The sequence below is a fragment of the Lissotriton helveticus genome, chromosome 8 (genome assembly GCF_964261635.1).
Source record: "Lissotriton helveticus chromosome 8, aLisHel1.1, whole genome shotgun sequence".
Classification (NCBI taxonomy): Eukaryota; Metazoa; Chordata; class Amphibia; order Caudata; family Salamandridae; genus Lissotriton; species Lissotriton helveticus.
In genome coordinates, this window is record NC_136069.1 from 253,469,469 (window position 1) to 253,496,325 (window position 26,857).

The 26,857-nt window shown below is 37.3% G+C and overlaps 1 protein-coding gene across 1 annotated transcript in view; it reads right to left on the reverse strand.

Moving 5' to 3' along the window:
• LOC144771583 (matrilysin-like) overlaps positions 1 to 26,857 on the reverse strand; it is a 129,026-nt gene that overhangs the window by 91,933 nt on the left and 10,236 nt on the right. The gene's annotated exons all lie outside the window — the stretch shown is intronic.

A 26,857-nucleotide genomic window follows, 5' to 3' on the forward strand; every position in this document is an offset into this window, starting at 1 on the left:
TTTCAATTGGATTTTCACTAATCACTTCAACTTCTTTCTAAAGGTAAGTTGTTATTTTAAAAACTGAACTATATTGTGCACTATCAGTTAATATGGTAAACTTTTTCTGATAGTTATATACTATCCCTCTGTAGTAGTTATAGATTTAGATAGACTTCTCTGTTATAGTTATGGATGGAGTTAGGCTTCTCTTTTATAATTATGAATTTACTTACGTTAAATCACATACACTTTTTTATATTCCTACTTCCACTCTGATACTATACACTGCCCAAAGATAAATTCTCTGTTAAAAAATGCCTATCTAAAATTAATCCCAACAGTGCCCTATCTCTACTAATATATATTTTTTTTATCCAAATTTCAGGCAACATGGAAGGCGAACAGAAAGTTTCATTTCAAATTGTCCTGCAACAGAGCAGCCAAGAATTAATTGATCCAAATTATATAGAATTTATGGATGAAACTTGGGACCAAGAACTACTGCAATGTGTGCAAGCAGTGGATGACCTCCTTCAAAATGAGGACATTTTACACCCTCATAGATTACAAGCTATGTTCAATGAAAATGACGACATTTCAGACAGTGAAATGTTAGAAATGTTATTAAATTTTGAAACACAATCACAATAATAAATAATTGCTTGAAAAATAAAAAAAAATAAAAAATAATCAACAAAACCAACAATCAATTAACATACAGTATTTGAAAAGTCTATCATTCATTTTTCATTGCAGTACGCTGCCCAGAACGCTTCCCGGATCGCGGACCGGGCGCTACCCACGCAAAAAAACAATTTTTTTTTTTTTTTTTGCCCCGCGGGGCCCTTTTAAAACCTCCACATTAAACCTAGGGGGTCAGGGAGGATCTAGTATGCCCCCTTATGGTTATTTCCCCCTTTGTTTTGGCCTCCGCTTGTCTCTCAATCCTACTGAGAGACAAGATGGCGGCCGCTCCGGACTGTTTAGAATGTTGACAGACACCGGAGAACCAATCAGCTTCGCTACGCGAAGTTCCGGTACGCGTAAGGTCCGCGAACCGGGGCGCTGCCCGGTCCGCTGTTACAGATATATATATTTTTTTAAACGTTAATTTCTCAAAATCCACTGGAGCACATATATTGAGACCTACAAAAGGCACATCGGGCTACCAGTCCCTACAATTTTGCCAAGTTTCGTGCAAATCCATTCAGCCGTTCAGGCTAAAAGTGAGGCCAACCGCCCTATGGAAAACTCAATGTTAAAAACACGTTTTGGGACCCCCCTTTTTTCTCGACCCCCCCTGGACGAACCCCCCCCAAATTTGGGGCTGCTCAGAAACAAAATGTTCCATTTTCCAGAAAATTTCAGCCAATTCCGTCCACAAACGCCAAAGTTATTAGACATAGAATTGTCAAAAATCCCATAGGGAAAAAATCCTAACTATATATACCTACTGGCGACCGCCAGTAGGTAATATATATATATATATATATATATATATATATATATATATATATATATATATATATATATATATATATATATATATATTATATATTCACTGAAAAAACCATAGGTTTTACACACGTTATAGTTAGGAAGTAGCATTTACAAAACCTATGAAATTCACTGAAAAAACCATAGGTTTGACACCAGTTATAGTTAGCTGGAATTTGACTGATATAAAACCAATGAAATTCCACGTTATAGTTAGTTGGACTCACTATAACTTGCGCGTGTAATGCACTGCTGATGACGTCACATATTACATCACTCATGACATCACTGATGACACCATCCAGTGAATGTGTGTCTTTCTGAAAAATAAATATGTGTTATATATGTATATATTTTTGAATATTTTAGTGAATACATATATTACTGAGTAATGCTTAAATATTTAAATATATGTATTAGTGTTTCACTTTGTGTATAAGTGGCTGCATGGGTTGATGAGTAGGTACATGTGTATGTATATAAGTTATTAGATGTTTTTCTTAGTATCAGTATGAGTGTTTGCATGGTTTGGTGGGGGTATTACTTACTACATAGATGCAAGAATGAATGACTGAGTCTCTGTTTGTATGTGTTTTGAAGACAGCATATGTGCACGACTGTATGGGTGGATTAGTGTGCATATGTCTGTGTTAGTGAGTGAATGACTGTCTTATTAGTGTCTTTATCAGTAACTACATATGTTTTAATGTAGTATATGTGAATATTGATGTATATAAGTGACTATATGTGAGAGTGAGGGATTGTAAGAGTTCCTGTTTAAATTAGTATGTGTTTCTATAAGTGATTTTTTAAGAGAGTAAGTATGTGTAAGTTTCCTTAGAAGTAAAGTGGTAGTGTGTGTATAGCTGTTTATGCAAATAAATGGATGTTCAATAGTTTATTTGCATGTGTGAGTATGTGTGTGAATAACTTTTGGATGACTGTCGGTGTGTAACAGGATGTGTACGTGTATCACTACATATGATTAGTGAATATATGTATGACTGACTATATAGAACTGTTGGTGAATTAGTGCATGTGTATATAGATGGTGGAATTATTGAATTGGTTGTTGTAACTGGTATGGGTATCTCCATTTTTTTGAACATTTTAGTTTCTATTTTTGAATATGCGTTTCAAGGGTTAGATTACAGTGAAAGGAGGTCTGTCACTGTGTCACAAGGATGGTGTCATCAGTGATGTCATGAGTGATGTAATATGTGACGTCATCAGCAGTGCATTACACGCGCAAGTTATAGTGAGTCCAACTAACTATAACGTGGAATTTCATTGGTTTTATATCAGTAACATTTTCAGCTAACTATAACTGGTGTCAAACCTATGGTTTTTTCAGTGAATTTCATAGGTTTTGTAAATGCTACTTCCTAACTATAACGTGTGTAAAACCTATGGTTTTTTCAGTGAATTTCATTGGTTTTTAAAATGCTAATTCAGAAATATCTCGTGTATACAACCTATACTTTTGTCAATAAAGTTCTGGCAATATTTTTTTCAGAAACAAGCCGTTTTCTTCACTGTTCAAGTTGCATAGAGACTCCTTGTAAAGCGATACAGAATTAGTAAGTCTGTACCTTGCCTTTTTTTCAACGCATTAAAATTTGCCTGTAAATAAAAATAGCCTTTCTAAACTTTCGTGCACGACCCGGTGTGCGCACTCTCGGCAACAGTTCTCAATAAAATGGATAGCGCATTTCCAGGCTTTCGTGCGCGACCGACTGCGCGCACCCGCCTATATATTTCGTGAAAACTTTGCAATCTGAACTTATTGAATTTCTTCATAGACCCATCAAAGAACGTATACTACGTCAAAGAGACTAAACCTAGGCTTCTTTTTTAATATTATGAAAATTTTCATTAAATGGAGCCGAATGTCTTTTTAAACTTTCGTGTGTGACCGAATGTACACACCTTGGTATTTTAAAAAAATATATAAAAGGTTTTATACTTTAACAATTGTATGCTTGAATCGAGCTCAGAAGATATATTAAATCCGGATATGTTTGGATTTACTCCTTTTCACGTTTTGAAACTTCGCTGAATTAGACCGCTACTTCCAAATGGCGTACGTGACCAGATACTATCGCCGCGTACACGTCCTGAGACGCGCATGTGAAGTCATGTGACTTGAAAACAACACTTCCAATTGGTTCTTAGTAGTTTCTATTCTGCAATTTACACGGAGAACTCCACCCACTTCTCTCACTATCTTTTCTACTCTCAAAAGAGAACGACGTTCAACACCCTTCGGAAGACTTTGCTGAAATGGCTGCCGCCCCGCATTCATCTTCCGAATCTGAAGGAAATGAGCGACTACCTTTAAAAAGAAAAAAGGAATCTTTTATTTGGCAATTTTTCACTTATCCTGAAGAACAAAAGAAAGTGAATGCGCCAAAAGTTACCTGCACGATATGCAATTCGGTTCTCTCAAGAGGAAATCCAAGAAAAAAATATTCCTTTTCCATACATACCATGGTGCGGCATGTCAAACAAGTGCACCCTGTGGAATTTGCAAAGGCATCGACAAGAGCCCTGGCCACGCTATTACCATCAGAGGTGGCCAGCACATCTTCTGGTGGACGACCTGTATCTCCATCGAGTGCTGTGATGGACTTGAGACCATATCTTGCAAAGGTGCACATGAAATGCAACGAGTGTGGAGAAATTCTTCTGTACGGAGAGCAGAGCCTCGTTCTTACTAAACTAAAAATTGAGAGTCATAAATGCCCCGAGAAAAGATAAATTTCTTCATTTCATTTTGATCCTGTGTCACACTTGAAAATGTTGTTGCAAGTTTAAAAAATCAAAAACAACATAACAGTTTGTTTAAAAAAAAAAAAAGAAAAAAAAAAAAAGTTCTTTTCAGAACTAACTCATTGTACCAAAAACAGCTCCAGGAGCATATTATAAAGGGGGTTTATCTCCGCTTTTTTGCCTTTCGTTCGTGCGCGACCGTGTGCGCGCACCCGCCTATATATTTCGTGAAAACTTTGCAATTGCAACTTATTAAATTTCTTCATAGACCCATCAAAGAACTTATACTACGTCAAAGACACTAAACCTAGGCTTCTTTTTTATTATTATGAAAATTTTCATTAAATGAAGCCGAATGTCTTTTTAAACTTTCGTGCGTGACCGAATGTACACAACTTGGTATTTTTAAAAAAAAATATAAAAGGTTTTATACTTTAACAATTGTATGCTTGAATCGAGCTCAGAAGATATATTAAATCCGGATGTGTTTAGATTTACTCCTTTTCAAGTTTTGAAACTTCGCTGAATTAGACCGCTACTTCCAAATGGCGTACGTGACCAGATACTGTCACCGCGTACACGTCCTGAGACGCGCATGTGAAGTCATGTGACTTGAAAACAACACTTCCAATTGGTTCTTAGTAGTTTCTATTCTGCAATTTACACGGAGAACTCCACCCACTTCTCTCACTATCTTTTCTACTCTCAAAAGACAACAACGTTCAACATCTTTCGAAAGACTTTCTTTTCACGCGATAATGTGAAATACTGAGATTGTTACAGGATTTTCTATCAGATCTGTGTTCCCATTTCTGTTGAAGCACTAACACCGTGGAAAATTCCACCGATAGCAGTGATATTTTTAACGCCGAGCACCGGCAATTTTTATCACTTAGAAGCCTTCCTAATATGAAGGTTTATCTCCTAAGTCTCTGATTCTCAAACTGTGCAACGCGGCTCCCCTGTGTGCCGTAATGAAGTGCTAGGGGCGCCGCCCACACTCTAGTGTGACTAACCATCTATAAATTCCACAGACATCTCTACCCTGTTATCTGCAATTGTGAGCATCAAAAGGAGCTGCGCTACGCCCCTGTGAGAGGCCTCACTCCCACTGCTGCAACGGCTTGGCAGTCCTCCAGAAGCACAGGAACAGCCCCTCCGATCCATTGAAGTTCCATGTCGGTCTCAATACCACTTACAAAATGAAAATAAGCACTGAAGAATATTCAAGTATGTAGTACTCCTCCTGCCACAGAATACAAAATGCATTCTATTACCTATAAAAAAGTCAAACACCCACGCTACAATCATATAGAACACTTCCTCTAAAGAAGCCTGTGAATAACTTTAAAACATCAGGTTAACCTTTTTTTACTCTCTCATCATTATTAAAGATAAGTATTTACAATGCTATATTAAACAATGCCATGGTTCTTGCTTTTTAATTTTAAAAATCTTGCAATCTTTCACAAACCCAATACTCATGGCTTCTTTTTCGTGACAAAAATCTTGCAATATTACATACCTACATAGAATAACAGAAAAAACATAACACTACAAAGGCCGAACACTCTACTAAACGCGGATTTGTAACCTATGGGGCAGATTTATGTTAACTACTTCATACCCAGATATGCACCAGTTAATGTGCACCACAGTATGCTAGTGCTCCGTTACCCATGGTGTGCCACATTTGAAATGTGGCGCACCATGGTACAAAAACACCATACATGCGTAACACATCTGTGCTGAAAAAGTAATACATTACTAGAGTTGCATCGCAAGTGTGATGCAGCTCCAGCAAGGCTCACCAATGCACTATATTCACAATACTGCGTCAATACCTACGCCTGCTTCAAGCACATGCACAGTTTTGAAACATCATGGGTCTGAAAGTCACTGAGTGAAATATCATGCATTACAGTCAGCCACTTTCAAGACGCATTCCTTCAGAGGAACACTTCTTTATGGTGCAGGGCTTTAGAATGTGACATATCTCCTAGATCCATAACGTTGTAAATATGGTACATTATTTCCACTGTCATTGTATTAAATAAACTGACGAAATTGTGGCGCAAAGAGACGCAACGTCAACATAAAGCTGCCACAATGTGTTTTAAAGTGCCCTTTAAATTACAACCAACACTCTCTTTGAAGAGACCCCTCAGGTTTTTTTAACACCTATTAAGTCCTTCCATGCTCATGACAGAGCCGCTCCATCACCAGCATTGCCTCAGCTGTCCTCAGGATGGACCAGTTTTGTCATGGGCTTGCCGCTGTGCTTGCACAGCACTAATATTGCGCCTCCATGACACGTTCTATTGACTAAGCAGAGCCATGACAGAACCACTGTATCATGAACAGATCTCAACCGTGGCTCATGAAGGAGTAGCTCTATCATGAGCATAGAAGTACCACTCAGCCCCCCGGCCCCCTAATGCTGTGGCAGAATTGCCACTGCAGCAAAGAACTTAAACTCCTGGAAAGAACAACATGTAACATTTAATATCATTTCCCACCAATGTTTTCATATATCAGTGTTGCTGAACTCACTCAGTGAAATGTCGCTCATTTCATTAAATCACTTTTAAAGCATGCCTTATAATAATGCACCCAATCCTATGTGGAAGTGCTTATATTAAACATGACATTGCTTTAAGCAGGATAGACAAAGAAATGACACAGTGATGTAAATGTTTCTTAATTTTTTATACTTACCTAAAAAATAATAAAAAAGTCAAGTAAATTTCTTTTAAAAACGTAGTACCTGTGGAAGAAAAGTAAAAATAAGATTATAATGTACATTTCATAAAATAAAAAAAGTAGGAGTCAATAAGAGAGAGGCAGAGAAAACTCTCGGATGTTATTAGTTGTACTTACCTTATAAATATAATATCTGTGGAAGACAGTAAAAAAATATGTTATAATACATATTTCTAAATTCAATGTAACAAAATAACTCAAACAACATATTAAATGGTTTATTTTTGCTGTCCTCAGAATACATTGATTTTCACTATAAACAGTGATTTCAATATTAATCATCATATAACAGCGGGGAAAAAAAAACACAATCAAAATGATTGTGTTTAAAAAACCCATCCAAAATCTCCATACATATTATAAATACCTGAAAAAACATATCTTAAATGTTTTCCTCAAATTCGCAATTTCTTGAGTAAGCACACTACATCTTCCACAGTTACAAACTAATTAAACTATACGACCTATTTTTAAATATATCTAAAAAAAACACCGTGCAAGTATCTCCTATAAAAATCTATCTTAAGTATACATTTTCTTCTCTCATACCTTTCCGCATGGCCAAATTGTATAAGTTAACTCATTACCTTTTAAATACCTCTCCCAAAAACTTGCGTCCATATATGTTCTAAAATAATTATCTAAAGTACTCATTTTCTTCTCTCATATTTTTCCACATGGCCAAATACTATGAGTTAAGTAGTTTTTTTCTGAAATTTCTTAATCTTAATCTTATCTAGTCTTTTGTGAACCTTTACAGTAAAAATGTGTAACATGCTTTATACCACCAAACATTAACTAAATTTCTACCTGATGTTATCACTATACCAAACACAAATTTCATTTATAGATTTGTAGACCCTCAGTCACATGATATTTGTAAACAAGAAAGTTTCATATCTTTACAGTATTAATCTTCCTACAGCAAGTGATTCTACTGAAATTTGGGTTCCAAAAATAGCAGATAGGAGTTAGTTAAGGCAAAAGGCAAACGTTTCTTAAAAGTCAATTGGGTATCATTGCAAAGCGTCCAGCCACTTCCACACTTCAAATAAGCTGTATAATGTCCTGATGATATGGAAGGCCCTTCATGAAAAATAATGGCTACAGTTACAAATGTTCGTCTAGAAATAGATACTTGAGTAGCCACAAAATTTTTAATTAAAGTTGACAATTTACTCCCATCAGCTCTGCATCGTTGAAACATTAATATTACATATTGTCCATATCTATGGATAAATAAAGTTGATAACATTTCAGACTTACATTGAGAACAGACCTTGTTCTGATGCGCATCTTTAACTAGTTTATTAAAAGACATTTCTTTACAGTCTGGTAATGTTAAATATATAAATCTTTCACTGTGTATATCAGTACTACTTGAAAATGAGCAATTATCACAGTTATGTTCCCATTTATAAGAAAGGCCAAAAAGATTATCAATATCTACACCTTCATCTTCCAAAACTGTAAACATATACATAATAAATTCCTGACAATCTTGCTGAATATTCTGTGAAAATTGATTTACTCCTGCACATATGTCTAAAATATTCCTTAGTTCTGAAACACTTCCTACTTCACTTTCACCACTACTACATTTTTCAAATATAGAATTTAAGGAATAGCAAAATGTTTGCTCCTGATTTTCTACAATCTGTTCCCTAACATTTTTTAGAAAAAAAACAACATTAACTACTACATTTGCATAACAGTTGACACCAGACCTGTTTTCAAACTTAAATCCAACAATCTCTTCAATACTAACCGTTTTCTTATGCCTACCAACAACAGCTACATCTTTTTTTCGTCGTTTCTCAACTACTTCAGCACATTTCTCCTCATTTTTCCTTTTCTGACCAACCATACGCCTTTCAATTAAAGGATATTGAGGTAAACTTGGAGCATATTCTCTTCTTAACCTATTATACTCCTTCACACAATTTAAATCTGCACTCATCTTTGTCTCATCATAATCAATTAAATAAAGTCCACATAAAGTTCTAACTCGCGATAAAGCAACATATGCCATACCCTCTTTGAATACAGTGCTTCCAATATTTACCAAAGCACAATCTACACTTAAACCTTGAGATTTGTGAATAGTCACTGCATATGCCAAACAAATTGGAAATTGCTTCCGACGGACATATAAGTCTTTCACAAGCAAAAAACGATTTGAACAGCGACTAATTTGCTGAACTTCCTCAATTCCATCAAATTTTATTCTTAAAAATTCAATCTCATCTCTATTTGTATAATTAACAAAACCAACAACATTACCCATTGCTCCATTTACCAATCCTCTTTCTACATGTAAATTTCTCCTTAAAATTATCCGGCAATTTAAACATACATACAGATTTTTCTCTAAACCAGCAGTTTTAGATATACTTTTTTGAAGAGAATCCAATTTTAACTTCAACTTTTCAGACAAAACAATAGTACTACCTTCATGCTCTATTGTACCTTTAGCTTCCAGTTTTCTAATTTGTTGATTTTCTAAATTCAACATTTTCTCATTAAAAACTGAACATTCTTTCACAGTTGGCATCAAGCATATCACTGATTTATCTGCTACCTCTTTACTATATATTTTCTCAGGTACATTATCTTCATTAGGAAACAGCTTGGAAAGTAATCGTGTTCGTAGAGTGTGTTTCGCATCTTCTGTTAGTTTTCCAATCCTGATATCTTGAAGAATATTTCCATATTTAGTATCCTTTGCCTGTCGCATATTTTGAATCAGTTCAGTATATTTGAAATGTGACGATATATTAACATTTCCAATACTGCCCAGGCATTTTCTAGTCTCCTCATGCGTAACAGTTTCAAATACAGGTTGTCCTTTCACTGGAGTTAGTTGGAGTAGATCTCCAAAAACTATGACATGTTTACCTCCAAATAACACATCATACTCTGTCTTAAGTATCTGTTGCATTCTTAAATGCACAAAAGCAAGCATTAAATTAGATACCATGCTTACTTCATCAATAATAAGAAGTTTCATTTTTTTAAGCACTCTAGAAACTTCAAAACAAGCTTCTCCAGATAGCTTGTGATATTGTAATTTATTTTCATGTTCAACTGGCAGCATCAGTAAACGATGTAAAGTAATACCATTAATATTATGTGCTGCCAATCCAGTTGGAGCAGTAACAACACACGACAGTGTTGACTGAGTTCTTTGCTGTAAATATGTAGTAATTCCTTTAATTAGGAAACTTTTACCAGTTCCAGCTTCTCCACTTACATATAATCGAATAGGTTCAAATGACATACATGAGCAATCTTTTCTCCCATGACGAAAGCCATGCTCAATGTGCTCTGTCACTTCATCATATATCTGTCTTTGCTCAATATTAAATTGCTTCTTTAATTCTTCTAAGTTGATTACTTCCTCTTGACCTTGCTGCATTGCTCTTTCCACCTCATCCATGGCAGTGGCTGCTTCATTTTGGATAATTGGTTGTCCCAGTGGATCTTGACTTAATGAAGCCGAACTTTGACTATCTTGTGAACTATCTCTAGCAATCTCCGCTGCAATTGTCACTTCTTGCTCTATTTCATCATTCAACATTTGCAGATAATTACTAAAAACAGTACATTCAATACTACTTTTAGATGCGTTGAATGAATCTTCATAACTATCAAAGTCCCCAAGTAGTTCCTCTTCTCTACGCCATGGTTTAAAGAGTTGCAAAAGAGCAAAATAGTAAAATTCTCTTTTGTCAGCTGTTTCGCAACTCAGTTTCCGATGATTAATCAAGTGTCCTTTTCTTTGCTTCACCAGACATCCTTCTTGTCCAATTACAGCATATACACCTTTATCAATGTTCTCTGTAACATTCCTTTTAAAAGTGTAGTTTTGAAGTATTTCATACAGACAAATGTTTTCTAGAAGAGTACTTCTATTTGGATAGTATGTATCCAACATATTTGTTTTCAGAATGTCTGTACTGTTTGGTTCTTTCTGGGCTAAATATTCAATTTCTTGCACAGGTTTTAGAACACGTTTCGTGTTTCTGCAAGACCCAAACTCACCCAGAGAATAGTCCTTGATTTAGCATAAAGACTTGCTGATGATAATCGGTCACAACATTCATATGCTCCAATTTCTCGATGAGACAACATCTTCAAACTGTACGTATACAATTTCTTGCTTAGGCTCTTTTCATGAGAAATGTCTTCCCACATCTCCTTCAGTTCCGTCTTTTCAGATTTTGTGATGTAAGACGTTACATATCGAGCCACAGCAATAGAGTTGTCTGCAACATATTGTATGTCCATGTTAGCATTCCACATGGACAAAATGACTGGGTTATAGTCATCTATATATTTGGATTCTTCACCTCTTCTTAAATTGTACGTATTTTTAGGTGACCTTCTTCTGATGTTATGTCGCAAAGATGACATCAAATTGTTGACTCTTCCTTTTGAAAGTACCGGTCGTGCAAATCCAAAACGACATTTGGTGTAGAATTTACTCTTTGATTTGAATTTTCGCCGACAATATTTTCCACAACGATGACTTTGAAAGCGTAACACTTTTCCTCTTAAGTCCTTATCAGTTGTACTATTAGGTATGTCACAAGTGGCATACTGTTCAATAAAAGACAGTACAGTCTCATCCGAGTCTCTTCCAAATTTAGGAGCATCCTTGATCCATAACAGCATATGAATATGAGGAGCACCTCTTGCTTGGTATTCTTTTCTCCAAAAGAAATCCAGTACTTCACCAAGAGGCGGATTTTTCTTGTTTGTAAGAAAAGACATCATAGCTTCAAATCTATGATTAAAATATCTGCAAACATTAACCGGATCTAACGAACACAGTTCTCCAGGTGTCTTGTAGTTTATATTTTCTATGTTTGCATTCGCTTCCTGAAGAAATTCAAGTAAATCTTCCCAAGCATACTCTGCACAGCTTAGAGTTAAAAACCATGTTGGTGCTCCTAAGTTTCTAAGCATGCACTTCAAATCTCCATGACGACGGTACCAATACTCATTAGTACCACGCTGACAAGCCATTAAATTAATTAGGTGTGAATCCAAAACACTATCTTTCTGTTGCACTTTATCCATAAATTCCTTTGCTGAAATATTATGCAGATGAACTCCACTTTTTAAGATATGATTTACTGCATAAGAGAGACCAGATAAGTCACTCTCAAACAGAAGATGAAACAAATATGGAATGCATTGGCGAAACCTCGGATCTTCTGCAAATAATCTTGTTGTCCGGTATTCAGATGCAGGAATCTGCATAGGTCGATCATCATATCGTGTACCTTCACCTGTAGGGAATAACTGTGGGAAACAACGACCTTCCAAACTTTCTTCCCACACACTAATAGGATTTCCTTTCGCCTTTTTCATCTGAAATAATTCAATAGCATTCCCTATTGCTTCTTTGGAATGCAGTGGATGAACACTGTAATGTTCATAAATTTCTTCACTTCTGGATAGGTCAACTTTTTCAATTTGTCCAATAGACAAATCACTCTCCTCTTCTTCACTTACATCTTCTTCTTCTACGTATACATCTTTATAGTACTTATTGTTTTGAACTAAATACAACGTTGCCTTTTTGACTTTTCTAACATCCACTAAATCTTGCCAGATTTTCTTACTCTTTGTAGGTACACCATTAACTAGAATAACTAGAGGTTCCTCCTCTACATTTTCAACACCAATTGTTTCCATATTTTTTTTTAAATCAAGTGGCAAATATACAACTCTACCCTTTAATCCTCTTTGTAAATCTGAAGGATTTAATTTACCAGTCTTAGGCTCCATACGAACAATAGCCTGAAAAGGATGTACACATTTTATCAGAATAGTCTCATAAGTATTTAAATCCATCAATTCTGATGGAATATTTATCAACTCTAGATTATTATGAACAGCTCTAGCAGGCATTTTATTTTCATTTAATTTATTATAACAATATTTACAAATACGTTGCTCAAAACCCAAATCAAAATAGTTTTCCACCAACAAATAAGTTGCAAAATCTTTCCATTGACCATTACTTTCATCTTCACTTTTTAAATATAAATCAACTAACCTAATTTGACTTTTGTAATGAATGCGTCGACAACAGACACAAGAAAAATTTGGTTTCTCACCTGCAATTACCTTAAACTTTATTATTTCCTGTTCAAAATTTTCAATATTAACATGTCCAACATTTTCGAACACATTTCCTTCTATAATTATATCAGTTTCTGCATTACCTTCTTCTGGACCAAAATAACTTACCTCAATTTCTGCACAAATCTTCTTAACATCTAATTCACATCCATACAAAAGAGCACTATTTAACTGTTTAAGTTTAAGTGCTGGACTTTTTGCATAATACAACTTTCTCACCAATTTTCTCATTTTAGTATGATGCACTGCTAACATCCTGAAGTGATGAAACACAGTCTGGCATATTTTTTTAGAAAGACAAGCCAGAGAATGACCTTGCAGACCTATTTTTTCTCGCACTCTGCAATGATCTAATTCTTGCAACATAACAATTTTTTTTCTAAGACTTTCTTTAGTGTACTTACGTAAGAAATTGCGAAAGAAATCAATTGAATCCTGTCGTACACTACAAATGCTACTACAATTCCAACTGTAAACAGGAACATTAGCACGTCCCCCTGAAGCTTCTCCAGCCATCACCTCTTCTGCATTTCTAACCACAATTTTCTCTTTCTCAATTACACATCCCTCCTTCACCTCGTATCCTCGACCACTGGTGTCAACTGCATGCAACAAATCGTTACTTTGAAAGTAACTCTCTTCATTAAAAAATGGTTCAGACGTTAAAGTATGCATCCACTTCCCAGAAAACACTTTACAAAAATTACTCCTATTTATGTGTCTCTTCCATTTACTTTTAGCTTTTAAAACTCGTATTGCCTTATTTAGCGTATTTATTCTATTAAGTACTAAAATAAATAATTTTCTTTTTGTCTCAAACGCGCGCTCAACAATACCCTCTATATATTGTTCCTTCTTAAGAAAAGCAGATCTTCTTTTAGAAACTTTCTCCTTTTGTAATAAATTCGAAACTACTCTGTTGTAAAACATACGCTTCCTGATTTGGCTAAATTGATTCATCCGAGTTTTACTGTACAGATTTTCCTGTCTCCTGATTCCAGAAACATTTTTATCTTTGGTTCCATGTCTCCTTCTCGATACTGGTATACTTTTTTCCTTGTGCACTTCAATACAAACATTTTTCCTTCCACATATTGCTCTCAAAAACTTTTTGGTTTGCTTACCAGGAGCACTCTTCTTTTTATCCGTCCTATGTTCTTTTGATACTTCTTCAATTCCTTTCTTCTTCAAATTGTAAGTCCGTTTATAGAGCTTTCTTTTTTCAGTTCTGGTCGGCATCTTAATTTAAGATTTTGATGAAATTCTCAATCTGTAAAACACAAACATAACAAATATTATAGTTAACTACTAGCATATAACGTACAAATTTAAACCACAGATTCATTTTCTAAGTAGAATAAAGAAAATAACAGAAAGTCTCTGAAAAGAGTAGGAAATCCTGTAGTGAATGTTGGTTCTTAATTTTATCACGCTCCATATCTGTTTTAACATTATAGACAGTTTTTAATTCTAATTTTTAAAGCATACAAACAGTACACTTTTTTCAAGAACTATGGGTCATCGTAGATGTTTTAATCTTTTTTACTACAATCTCTTTTACACTTCATGAGAACATGTCTTATCACTCTCCTAAAGCACATCAACGACGAATAGGACAAGAAAACTGTCTTCAAGAATGCTTTACTATAAAAAAAATGTTTATTTATTTAAATCTTCATAATTTTGTAGAACTTCCACCATTATATCATCAGGGACTTCTTCAAGTCCTCATCTCCTTCTACCATCTCTAAGTAAGCGGAGTCTAAAGACATGTCCATAAAATAATTTTTTTCATCTATTTCCTCTTCAAAGACTGCGTCTAAAATTTCCTCCATCACTTCGTTAATGATTTCAAAATGAATTTGTTTCTCTTCTGAGGAATTCTCCATAACTAGACTCAGTTTATTCTTCTGTATCCTTTTAAAAAAATATAGAGACTAAATTATATCTTTTTTCATAAATGTATAACTTAAAAGTACCTTTACTAATTTTTAAACTACATATATTTTTATAATTTCTAACTTATTAACTCTATATATTTTAAGATACCACGTTCCTCTTGTTTTGAAAAGAAATTGGCAATATAACCCCAAACATTAACACTGATCTTTTTTTTCCATTAAATAATTACTGTTGTTAAAAGACATTTTACTGTAAAATTTCTTTTTAGATTTTCTAGATATCACAAATATTGATAATCTGTAGAATTAATTTTTAGAGACCCATTTTTTCAGTTCACCAGTACAAAGAGCTATGTAAACTATATGCACTCTGAAGAGAAGGCTCACACTATACAAACCATAGCATTCACTTAACAGATTACTACTTCCCACAGAGACAGTTCCTTTTATGTTTTAACAGCATACTCACCATGTAAAAGTCATAGCATATACAAAATGTCATACTAAGCATGAAGAACAACCTCATAATAAACCTCTGCATGAATATGTAAAACAATGCCTATACATAGTATAATCACAGATATGCAGGAAAGATACCCATCACACCTAGAACCATATCATAATACCTCTTTGTAAATAAAGGAGAAAAACTGCCAAACATAATGCAACAAGATTTCAAAAATCATGAGCACTTCACAAGATTTAAGTAATGGAAACATGAAAGAATTATACTCCAATGATCCGTAAATCTGAACTCCATCAAAAAGAACACATGCACCAAGCCCATTAAAAGATAATTTCAACTGTCAGTGGAGAATATCTCAAAATACATATCTAGTATAAGCAGATACAACCCATGTGAATAATTCAAGATAAAATCATATTGCAAAATGAAATTTTACAAACATTTAAAAAAATCTTCTTCATTATTTTCATGTGCACCCAAAAAAATTGCCTATGCAAAAATACCAACTCACCTGAAAAAAAGAATATAATTCCTCAAATTCTGTAATTCAGAAGGCAGGTTGTTGCTTTTCAGCACCAAACACTGTAAAAAAGAAAATAATAAAATGTAATTAACTTATTACAGACTTATTTCTTACACAACATAGAGCCATTATAGCAAAGAACAAGCATAACAGATAAATTCCCCAAGATTCTCTATCATTACAATAAGATACAAAATGTCTCATTTATGAAACCATTGCGCCACAGATATATCACTTTTTCCCATGTTAAAACTCATGCACCAGCGACACAAGGCCTTCATAACTAAAAGCCCATGTGACGGAGAACAAGTGCATAGACAGAAAATACAGGGCCAACCATGGGCATATGCAAGCAGTACACCTGCACAGGACCACCAAACCCCAGGAGCCACCATATTAATATATATCCTTAATATAATAATCCTCTAAGGATGCATACATATTTGCGTAGCGGACCATGGCAGGAATTTGGCGTGCTCTGCCTCTGTTCCACTTCCAAACACCTTGATCCACACCCCCTCTTCAGTGGGCTGCACGCTCCGCCCCGCCCAAACCCCCTGTCACAGAGCCCCCTACCTACGCTCCCTGCCCAGGGCTGCCATGACCCTATACCCGCCCCTGGAAAATGTATAAGACACAGCAACAGTAAAAATCAAAGAATAGGCAACATGCAGAAAAACTGCACAGTAGATAAAGAAACGATATGTTTAAGATAACCCCATTGAAAAACATGTAGTAATTTTTTTAATCTGCCATGCATCTAGCCCTCCACGACCGCTTTGGAAACTCCTGCTCTAAACCTTTACATTTCATTTTTAAAACAAACGCACGTTTTTTTTCAAAGCTGCATATTAAACGCCTAAACATGTATTTAGTCGTCCACATGCAGGCACTTTCAATTACATGACTTATTTAAGTGGAATCCCTGTAATGTTGCATATCTTTCCAAAAATACACCAGTGCCTATTATTATAACGATTTTTTTTCATTCTTCATCAGTGATATTATTTTTTACATATAATGAAAATCACTATGACTTTTTAAACGACAAAGCTTACGCGGTAAAAATCACTCTGCATTTGCTTCCCTTTAAGAATGTAGTTTATCTACCCACGCATGTGAACCTTTATATTTCCATCTGGCAGCAAATTCCGGCCTTGAATCACAAGACATGAACAACAGCCTTATTGTCACAAAAAGAAGTTAGCGTAGCATCTGTTCGCGAACATATCTTTCACTTAGCTAATATTCACAGACAACACCATTCCTTATAAAAGAGTGGCCTTCCTTTACAATGTACTGAGGTGACTCCCTTAATTTTAAACGCATCCTCCACTTCAAGACAGGCTATTTTATTTATAACTACTAAGCAATGGTTTAGTGACCGGACTGCCAAAAATTATATCAAGTCATTCTGCTACTCTTCACTCCATGCTCTGCGACCTATTTCTGTGGACTTCCTGTTGAACTGCCAGTGCTGCGACGTTTGTGTTCCCCTCTCGTTTATTTCAAAATGGATGTCCCTCCTGTCTTCGCAAACAAGCCGGAACACTTAGAACTATTTCGCCAGAAGATGCTTGACTACTACGGCATCTTAGCACTCTCGACTCTGAATACTTCATATCGATTATCATTTCGATATTCCTATTTCACCTGTGTGCAGCCTGTATTTCATTGCCTGAGCTGTGATTTCATGTGGGCCCTGGACTTATGTCTCTGCAACTTGGTACCTCCTGAAGTGAATTACAATCATCTCATGAATCCGTTAATTGATCATGAACAGTTTTGTTGCAACGGAGGGATTATGGCCTTTGCAGCGATACAAGGAGTTCTGGGTCATTGGGATATATTCGCAGCGGCGCAAGATTTCCTGACAGACAGCTACATTGAAAACCCACCGAGCTGTCCTCTGATGGTACTAGAGGCTCCGGTAATAACAGATCATGAATGCTGCTTTCCTCTTTTCAATTGGATGGCTGACATGTTTTCGGATCATAACAGTGACTTCTTGTTAGAAGCAGTTGCTGCCTACTTTGCCTATACAATCCTGGGTTGACTGTTATGCAAGCCATTGACGTCCACATTTCGTTATGCCTCCCTATCTTTTTCACGTTTTCTTGGATATTTTCTTAACATGAACAGACCTATTGGCTTTACTAACAGTGGACATTATGATTTCCTACTGGTTAAATTTTGATCTTTTATGTGGACTAAATTTTTTTTCTTCACCTACTCGATTTTGAACTTTATTTTTTATTAAAGTCTAATCTCAACAATTCTATTGTATATCTTATCTTATGTTATTTCAAACTTACTCGAACCAAAACTCGCTAATATATGCTATATGTGCCCTAATTAATGTGTAAATATAGAATGAGTTTTTTATAACTGTAAACGCAATTTCGCATTTGAACTGCTTAATTCCGCCTCAGACACCTCTGATCATTTAATTTTCCATAAACTAAAATATTTTGATTACATACATGCACCTCTCGCCATTTTGTCGGTTTTGGCGCGTTTTTTTCCCTTACACAATAGCATAACAGAAACGTGATAGTGCTTCGCATGCAGAGAGCTGATTGATAAAGACATAATGTCTAACCACTAGCATTTTCATGTATCGTTCCTAAACTGAAAGGCCAGAGACCTTCTTCCATTTATTAAGATATAATATACATCCTCATAAGAGTGTATAATTAATTTTGCAAAACCATATTCATTTTTCATCAACTATACCGTTTGTATTCTATGTACTACTGACTATACCGATTACTTTGTTTTTTGCAATGTCTCTACTCGTATTAGATTAGAAACTTGCCTTGAAAACAGTGCATTTCTGAATAAACATTTCAAATATACACGTTCTCTCTTTTAATCCATAATCTCAACTAAAATGATTGTATACTGAAACAGTATTCATGTGTTACACGTAACTTCAGCTATACTAACTTAATATTTTCTTTTGTCAACCTGATTTACTCATACTAGAACCCACAGGCCTATAACAGCCCGTGAACCCTTTCTTAGTAGGTCGCGCACCATGCAGACAGTTGTACCTCTGTAAAAAAATAATTTATTACTCTTCTCAACCACCGTCGCAGTTCCGCTTCACTCAGTGTTAATCACTGCTCCCACGCTTCTACAGACCAGACGCTATGTCGTATTTCACTCCTTATCACGCTTTAATCTCCACAATAACAAACACTTCTCCGCCAGCCACCAGAGAACAGAGTGCAGATGCAGAGGCACTAAGTAGTGAAATACAACATACCCTCTGCTCTATGGAAGCAACCGAGCGGTAATTCTGAAATAAAACATTCACTAGCGCTTCAAAAAAGCATTTCAATTATATAAATAGTTTTGTGAAAACGTTCCAACTACTTTGATGCGACTATCTGTGTGTGCCTCCACAGCAAAGTTCCTCAGCCCGGACTGAAGGCAGACACAGACAGACACACACACAATAAGATAACACAGGGCAACGGAGACGGAAAACAGAAGGCAGATGAAGATGCAGTCAAACAGCAGGAGTGAGAGAGATATTTTTATACTCCGTTTGGTACCTCAATTTACGAACACATTTACTGCACAAATCTGTGTACAACCTCATGGTCAGAACTTTTCATTTTATTTTACTCAACCACCTCCCCCTCTCACCCCACCAGTACAAGCCGCGGCCACAAACTACAATGTAATTTTGTCGTCTGTCAGAAAGTTTAAGAATTCATTAAGCATTACCACTTTTTCAAGACGGTATCACATGTAATGTACCAACTTTTCATTTTATTTTACTCGACCACCTGCCCTTCTCACCCTACGCCCACCAATGCAGGCCGCGGCCACAAACCGCACTATAATTTTGTCGTCTGACAGAAACTTTAAGAATTCATTAAACATTACCACTTTTTCAAGACGGTATCACATGTAATATACCAACTTTTCATTTTATTTCACTCAACCACCTGCCCCTCTCACCCTACACCCACCAATGCAGGCCGCGTCCAGAAACCGCACTCTAATTTTGTCGTGTGACAGAAAGTTTACGAATTCATTAACCATTAGCATTTTACTTTTCATTTTATTTTACTCGACCACCTCCCCATTTAATTTTCCATAAACTAAAATATTTTGATTACATACATGCACCTCTCGCCATTTTGTCGGTTTTGGCGCGTTTTTTTTCCCTTACACAATAGCATAACAGAAACGTGATAGTGCTTCGCATGCAGAGAGCTGATTGATAAAGACATAATGTCTAACCACTAGCATTTTCATGTATCGTTCCTAAACTGAAAGGCCAGAGACCTTCTTCCATTTATTAAAATATAATATACTTCCTCATAAGAGTGTATAATTAATTTTGCAAAACCATATTCATTTTTCATCAACTATACCGTTTGTATTCTATGTACTACTGACTATACCGATTACTTTGTTTTTTGCAATGTCTCTACTCGTATTAGATTAGAAACTTGCCTTGAAAACAGTGCATTTCTGAATAAACATTTCAAATATACACGTTCTCTCTTTTAATCCATAATCTCAACTAAAATGATTGTATACTGAAACAGTATTCATGTGTTCCACGTAACTTCAGCTATACTAACTTAATATTTTCTTTTGTCGACCTGATTTACTCATACTAGAACCCACAGGCCTATAACAGCCCGTGAACCCTTTCTTAGTAGGTCGCGCACCATGCAGACAGTTGTACCTCTGTAAAAAAATAATTTATTACTCTTCTCAACCACCGTCGCAGTTCCGCTTCACTCAGTGTTAATCACTGCTCCCACGCTTCTACAGACCAGACGCTATGTCGTATTTCACTCCTTATCACGCTTTAATCTCCACAATAACAAACACTTCTCCGCCAGCCACCAGAGAACAGAGTGCAGATGCAGAGGCACTAAGTAGTGAAATACAACATACCCTCTGCTCTATGGAAGCAACCGAGCGGTAATTCTGAAAGAAAACATTCACTAGCGCTTCAAAAAAGCATTTCAATTATATAAATAGTTTTTTGAAAACGTTCCAACTACTTTGATGCGACTATCTGTGTGTGCCTCCACAGCAAAGTTCCTCAGCCCGGACTGAAGGCAGACACAGACAGACACACACACAATAAGATAACACAGGGCAACGGAGACGGAAAACAGAAGGCAGATGAAGATGCAGTCAAACAGCAGGAGTGAGAGAGATATTTTTATACTCCGTTTGGTACCTCAATTTACGAACACATTTACTGCACAAATCTGTGTACAACCTCATGGTCAGAACTTTTCATTTTATTTTACTCGACCACCTCCCCCTCTCACCCCACCAGTACAAGCCGCGGCCACAAACTACAATGTAATTTTGTCGTCTGTCAGAAAGTTTAAGAATTCATTAAGCATTACCACTTTTTCAAGACGGTATCACATGTAATGTACCAACTTTTCATTTTATTTTACTCGACCACCTGCCCTTCTCACCCTACGCCCACCAATGCAGGCCGCGGCCACAAACCGCACTATAATTTTGTCGTCTGACAGAAACTTTAAGAATTCATTAAACATTACCACTTTTTCAAGACGGTATCACATGTAATATACCAACTTTTCATTTTATTTCACTCAACCACCTGCCCCTCTCACCCTACACCCACCAATGCAGGCCGCGTCCAGAAACCGCACTCTAATTTTGTCGTGTGACAGAAAGTTTACGAATTCATTAACCATTAGCATTTTACTTTTCATTTTATTTTACTCGACCACCTCCCCCTCTCACCCCACCAGTGCAAGCCTCGGCCACAAACTACAATGTAATTTTGTCGTCTGTCAGAAAGTTTAAGAATTCATTAAGCATTACCACTTTTTCAAGACGGTATCACATGTAATGTACCATTTCTCTCTCTATCTGCATTATCTGTCTCTCTGCTAATATCATTTTTTCACTTCATAAACAACTTCTCTCATTATATATAAAGGCTTCAAAATCACACAAATAATTGCTCTTTATATTAAACATATTTTATACTTCATATTTCACATTTAAATTAAAAATAGTTTTAGAAATACAACACATTATGACAGCCAAAAATGAGTTTAGTTTCAAACTATGAGGAAAATCAATCATTGTTTGTGAGTAAACCATATTTTACGGTACATGACAAAACAAACAGTTAAAGACTTACCTTTACCAATGCTTTGTACGATGTACAACAGTGACAGTCACAAAATAGATATTCGTTTGACGGAAGTCTCAATTATGCTGCTATCACTGCAACCAAAATTCAATGGCACAGATATCCAGTCAATACAGACTCATATATGTCTCTTCAGCCAATCATATTTCCTCCCGCAACATTTTGTATTCAAATTTACATTTCAGTTGGTTGTCCCTCACAATATTTTCAATGTCACATAAAAGTCACCCATTACCCACTGCCATCTCTGACTGTTTCCATGGTAACACCTCATTCTGCACCTGGCTGAAGGCACAGGTCAAAAGTTCATATCTCAACGTTCTACAGCAAACTAACAACACTGTTTTCCCTCCAGAAACACCTGCCTATCCACAGCTCTGTTACATGTCATTTTTTTCACACCCAATACTACTTTTTCTTTTACATAACATTAACATGCAACATAGTCTTCAATCTTCACGTATTAGAATCAACCAATCATTTTTCGTTTTTCAACCACACCAAGCTTCATCCATTTTTTTATCCTGACTTTCAGCTTCTAACTGCCATTCCACTTCCAGAACCCATCGGAGTACGAGTGCATCTACCTTGAAAATGAAGGTTTGGCTTTTAGGACACAGCTATATTCACTGGAGTGGAAAATATGCAGCAAGCAGACGAATTTCCAACCTTGATTTACCAAATGTGCAGATAACGTGGATTGGGCAAAGAGGATTAAGATGTCACCAATTAATACCATTGGTGAAAACTTTTATGCATCTCCCAGAACCAGACCTTATAATTGTGCACTGTGGTGGGAACGATCTAGGCACATTGACTGGGGTAGGTCTGGAAATGCTTCTAAAAGACACCTTTCGACAATTGATGACACTTTTTCCTCGAACTGCCTTGGTATATTCCAATATATGCCAAAGACAGAAATGGAATTGGTCCAATCAACATTGTGCACAAATTGAGAAAGCAAGGAGACATGTTAATAAATCTGTTTCTGCTTTCCTCAGAGATTATAGCATGGGTTCTATTTACCACAACAACTTGCGTTACCACATGCAAGACATCTATAGGACAGATGGTGTTCATTTCACGGATGAGGGAAACAGAATCTTCCTCTGCAACATCAGACTCTGCATCGGTACTTACTTATAAATGCAGAAAAAACTCAATTAACACAAGGGCTCTTTTCAGAGCCACCTTATATCAGAGCACTCAAACTTCTGATTTATCTCCATTTTCACACTCTTGTAAATAGGTGTGCGCGCCCGAGTGCGCGCACCCCGCAACTTTAAAAAAAAATATATATATATTTTCGCGTTTAAGGGCCTTACTGCACACCCTGAGAGAACCTACGCAGCAAAACAATCTCTACCTTCTCCCCTTTCCATGTTCCAACGCTTTGAAATGACAATATATTTACTCGCAGTGACAAAATGGCGGTCAACACTTCCTGATTTCCTTCGAATCGAACGTTAACAGACGTCACGCAGCAACAAAAAAATTCCGCTCGCGAGCAGCCGCTTGAGTGCGCGCACCCGTGCGCGCTTATAGATATATAATTGAATTTAACTTTAATTTTCCCAGCAACTACTGAACAGATTTACACCATTCCAAAAAAAGCGTAATCTGCGAGCCGGACTCTACAGTTTTGCCAAATTTCTTATAAATCCATTCAGCCGTTCGACCTGTAGCCGTGTCTAAACGTCCTATGGAAAATAACATGGAGAAAACACGTTTTGGGACCCCCCTTTTATCTCAGCCCCCACTTCACCAATCCCCCCCAAACTTTCAGGGAAGGAGCGCAGCGGACCAAGCCATCTTCTTTGAGAAATTCGCAAAGATTCATCCACCAGGGCCAAAGTTAATCCAAATAGAATGTTGAGGATTTCCTATGGAAACTAGGTCCTAACTATAACTACCTACTGGCGACCGCCAGTAGGTAATACAAAGGTTACAGGGACATTATCGTAAGGAATTAGCATTTAAAAACCTTAGAATTTTACTGAAATAAACAAAGATTACAAGGACGTTATAGTTAGCAAATCACATTAAAAAAACTTTAGAAATTCACAAAAAAGAAAGGCTTACAGGGATGTTATAGTTAAGGTCGCATTATACAAAGCCAGAGAATTCAGCCGTTATAGTTACCTGAGTTAAATATAACTCGCGCCCCTGCAATGCACTACTTATGACCTCACATATTACATCACTCATGACATGGTCAGTGACATCACTGATGACAGCACTGATGACTTCTTAAATGACATCACTGGTGATATTGAGGGTCCTTGGGGGCCAAAAACCCCTCCTGTTACCTCCAGCAACTCCCACACAGTGGGTTTGCTGACAGGTTTTCAGTGGGCACGCCCTCTTTCTCTTCCACTCTGCAAATGCGCCTCCTGGCACACCACACTTTGGGGAAGGAAATCCCCTTGGCTCTTGAGGGTCCTTGGGGGCCAACTAAGCCTCCTGTTACCTCCAGTAAGCCCAACAGAGCGGATTTGCTGAAGGTGGTCAGAAGCCATGCCCCCTTTCTTCACCACTCTGCAAACACGCCTCCTGGAGCACTGCTGCTAGGAGGATGAAGTCCACTTTAGTCCTGAGGCCCTCAGGAGGAAAGGAGACCTCATCACAAGTAGTGTGCCGAGAAGCTCGTTTGCAGAGTCGAGCCAGGCCATTTTTTTATTTTTTTTTAAGTGAGGGGGGCCGAGCGCCCCCTTCCTATGCCTAAAGACCCTGCAGTCCAGACTGCTCCCTCCTCCTGCGGGAGCCGGCATTTACACCTAGGGAGCTACTAACATGCAGCTCCCTGGGTGTACAAAGCAAAATGTGCTCTGCTTTGTCCAAGCAAGACCAAAATCCTCTTGCTTGTTCAAAGCCGAGCCCACTTGTTTGCTGTTGGATGGTGAGAGCAGTGCTCCTGCCATCCCATAGCAAATTGCAATGTCCCGGGCAGGCATCCCGGGGCATTGCTGGAGCCAGCCCTGGTGGGGTATAATGCTAGGGCCCACCCACGCATTACAATAAAATATTGCCCTGTGAGGTGGCAGTACCCGGGGCTGCGGGGGCTCTGTGACCTCTTGAAATTTAAACCTGGGTCCTAAAGTAAACAGAGCACGGGAGCCCACGCTCCATTTAAAAAACAATTCAGACACATTTGCAGATCCATGGCGAATCTCGTGGAAATGTTTAAAAAAATGCTTTTTTGTTTGCCCTCGGGGTCCCTGTGGTACACCCAGAACAGTCCTAGGGGGTCAACCTTCAGGTGGTGTTGGCACTATATAAAAATACACAAAAAAAGTTACTATTGCTAATGTAAAGCGCTCTAATACCTTCAGGTGGTGCTGGCACTAAATAAAACTGCACAAACGCAATGTGAAAATCAGCAGGGGCAAGTAGGGATGGGCTGGAGGTGGACCGGCAACCGACAGCAAATGTGGGCATCCACGGGGAGATTACGTGATTTGCCCATAATCAGATAATGTGGATTTAAGGCCGATGCTAGGGAGTCGATCTGGCGTCCTCTTGGGAGAGGATGTGGCATACAGTCCACAGCTGCTGACTATGTAGCTGGGAAACCAGGTTTGAGTTTCCACTTAACATCCTTGATTCTAGGCAAATCACTTAATCTCCCAGTGCCTTCAAAAATGAATGTGTCTTTGTGTAAAGTAGCTATCGTTAAAGTAAAGTGCTCCAATACCTTTGGGTGGTGTTTGGCACTATAGCAAATTGCACAAAAAAAGTGACTGGGGCTTATGGAAAGTGCTCCAATACCTTTGGATGTTGTTGGCGCTACAGAAAACTGCACAAAAAAACAAATGTGAAAAGTAGAGTCGGGAGAGGAGGGTTCTGGGGGAAGAGGGGATCTGTGCAAAGGGGTCAGCGTGGGCAAGCAGCAATGGTTGGGAGGTTGATGGGCAACCAACAGCAAATGTGGGCTTCCCTGGGGAGATTAAGTGAATTGCCTAAGTGTATAGTGTCCTTGTGAAAAGTAACTGGTGTTAATGTAAAACACTCCAATACATTTCGATGGTGTTAGGGTTATATAAAAATTCACAAAAAAGGAACTGGTACTTATATAAAGCTCTCCAATACCTACCGGTAGTGTTGGCGCTATATAAAACTGCCCCAAAAAATGCGAAAAGCAGAGTCAGGGAGCAAGGGATCTGTGCAATGGAGTTCAGAGGGGCAAGCAGCAATGGGCAGAGGTGAACGGGCAACCAACAGAAAATACTGGCTGCCACATGGAGATTAACTGATTTGGCCATAGTCACATAATGTGGATCTGAGGCGGAGGCTAGGGAGACAATGCGGCATCCTCTTGGGAGATGATGTGGCGTAAGGGCCACTGCTGCCAACTGTGGAGCTGAGAAACTGGGTTTGAGTTTTGGCACTGGCTTAATATCCTCGATTCTGGCCAAATCACTTAATCTTCCCGTGCCTATAAAAATTAATGCATCCTTGTGTAAAGGAACTGGTGCTAATGTAACCATGCCTACAACAATTAATGTGTCTTTGTGTAAAGGAACTGGTGCTAATGTAAAGCCCTTCAATACTTTCAGGTGGATTTGGGACTATATAAAACTGTGCATAAAAGAAACTGGTGCTAAAGTAAAGTG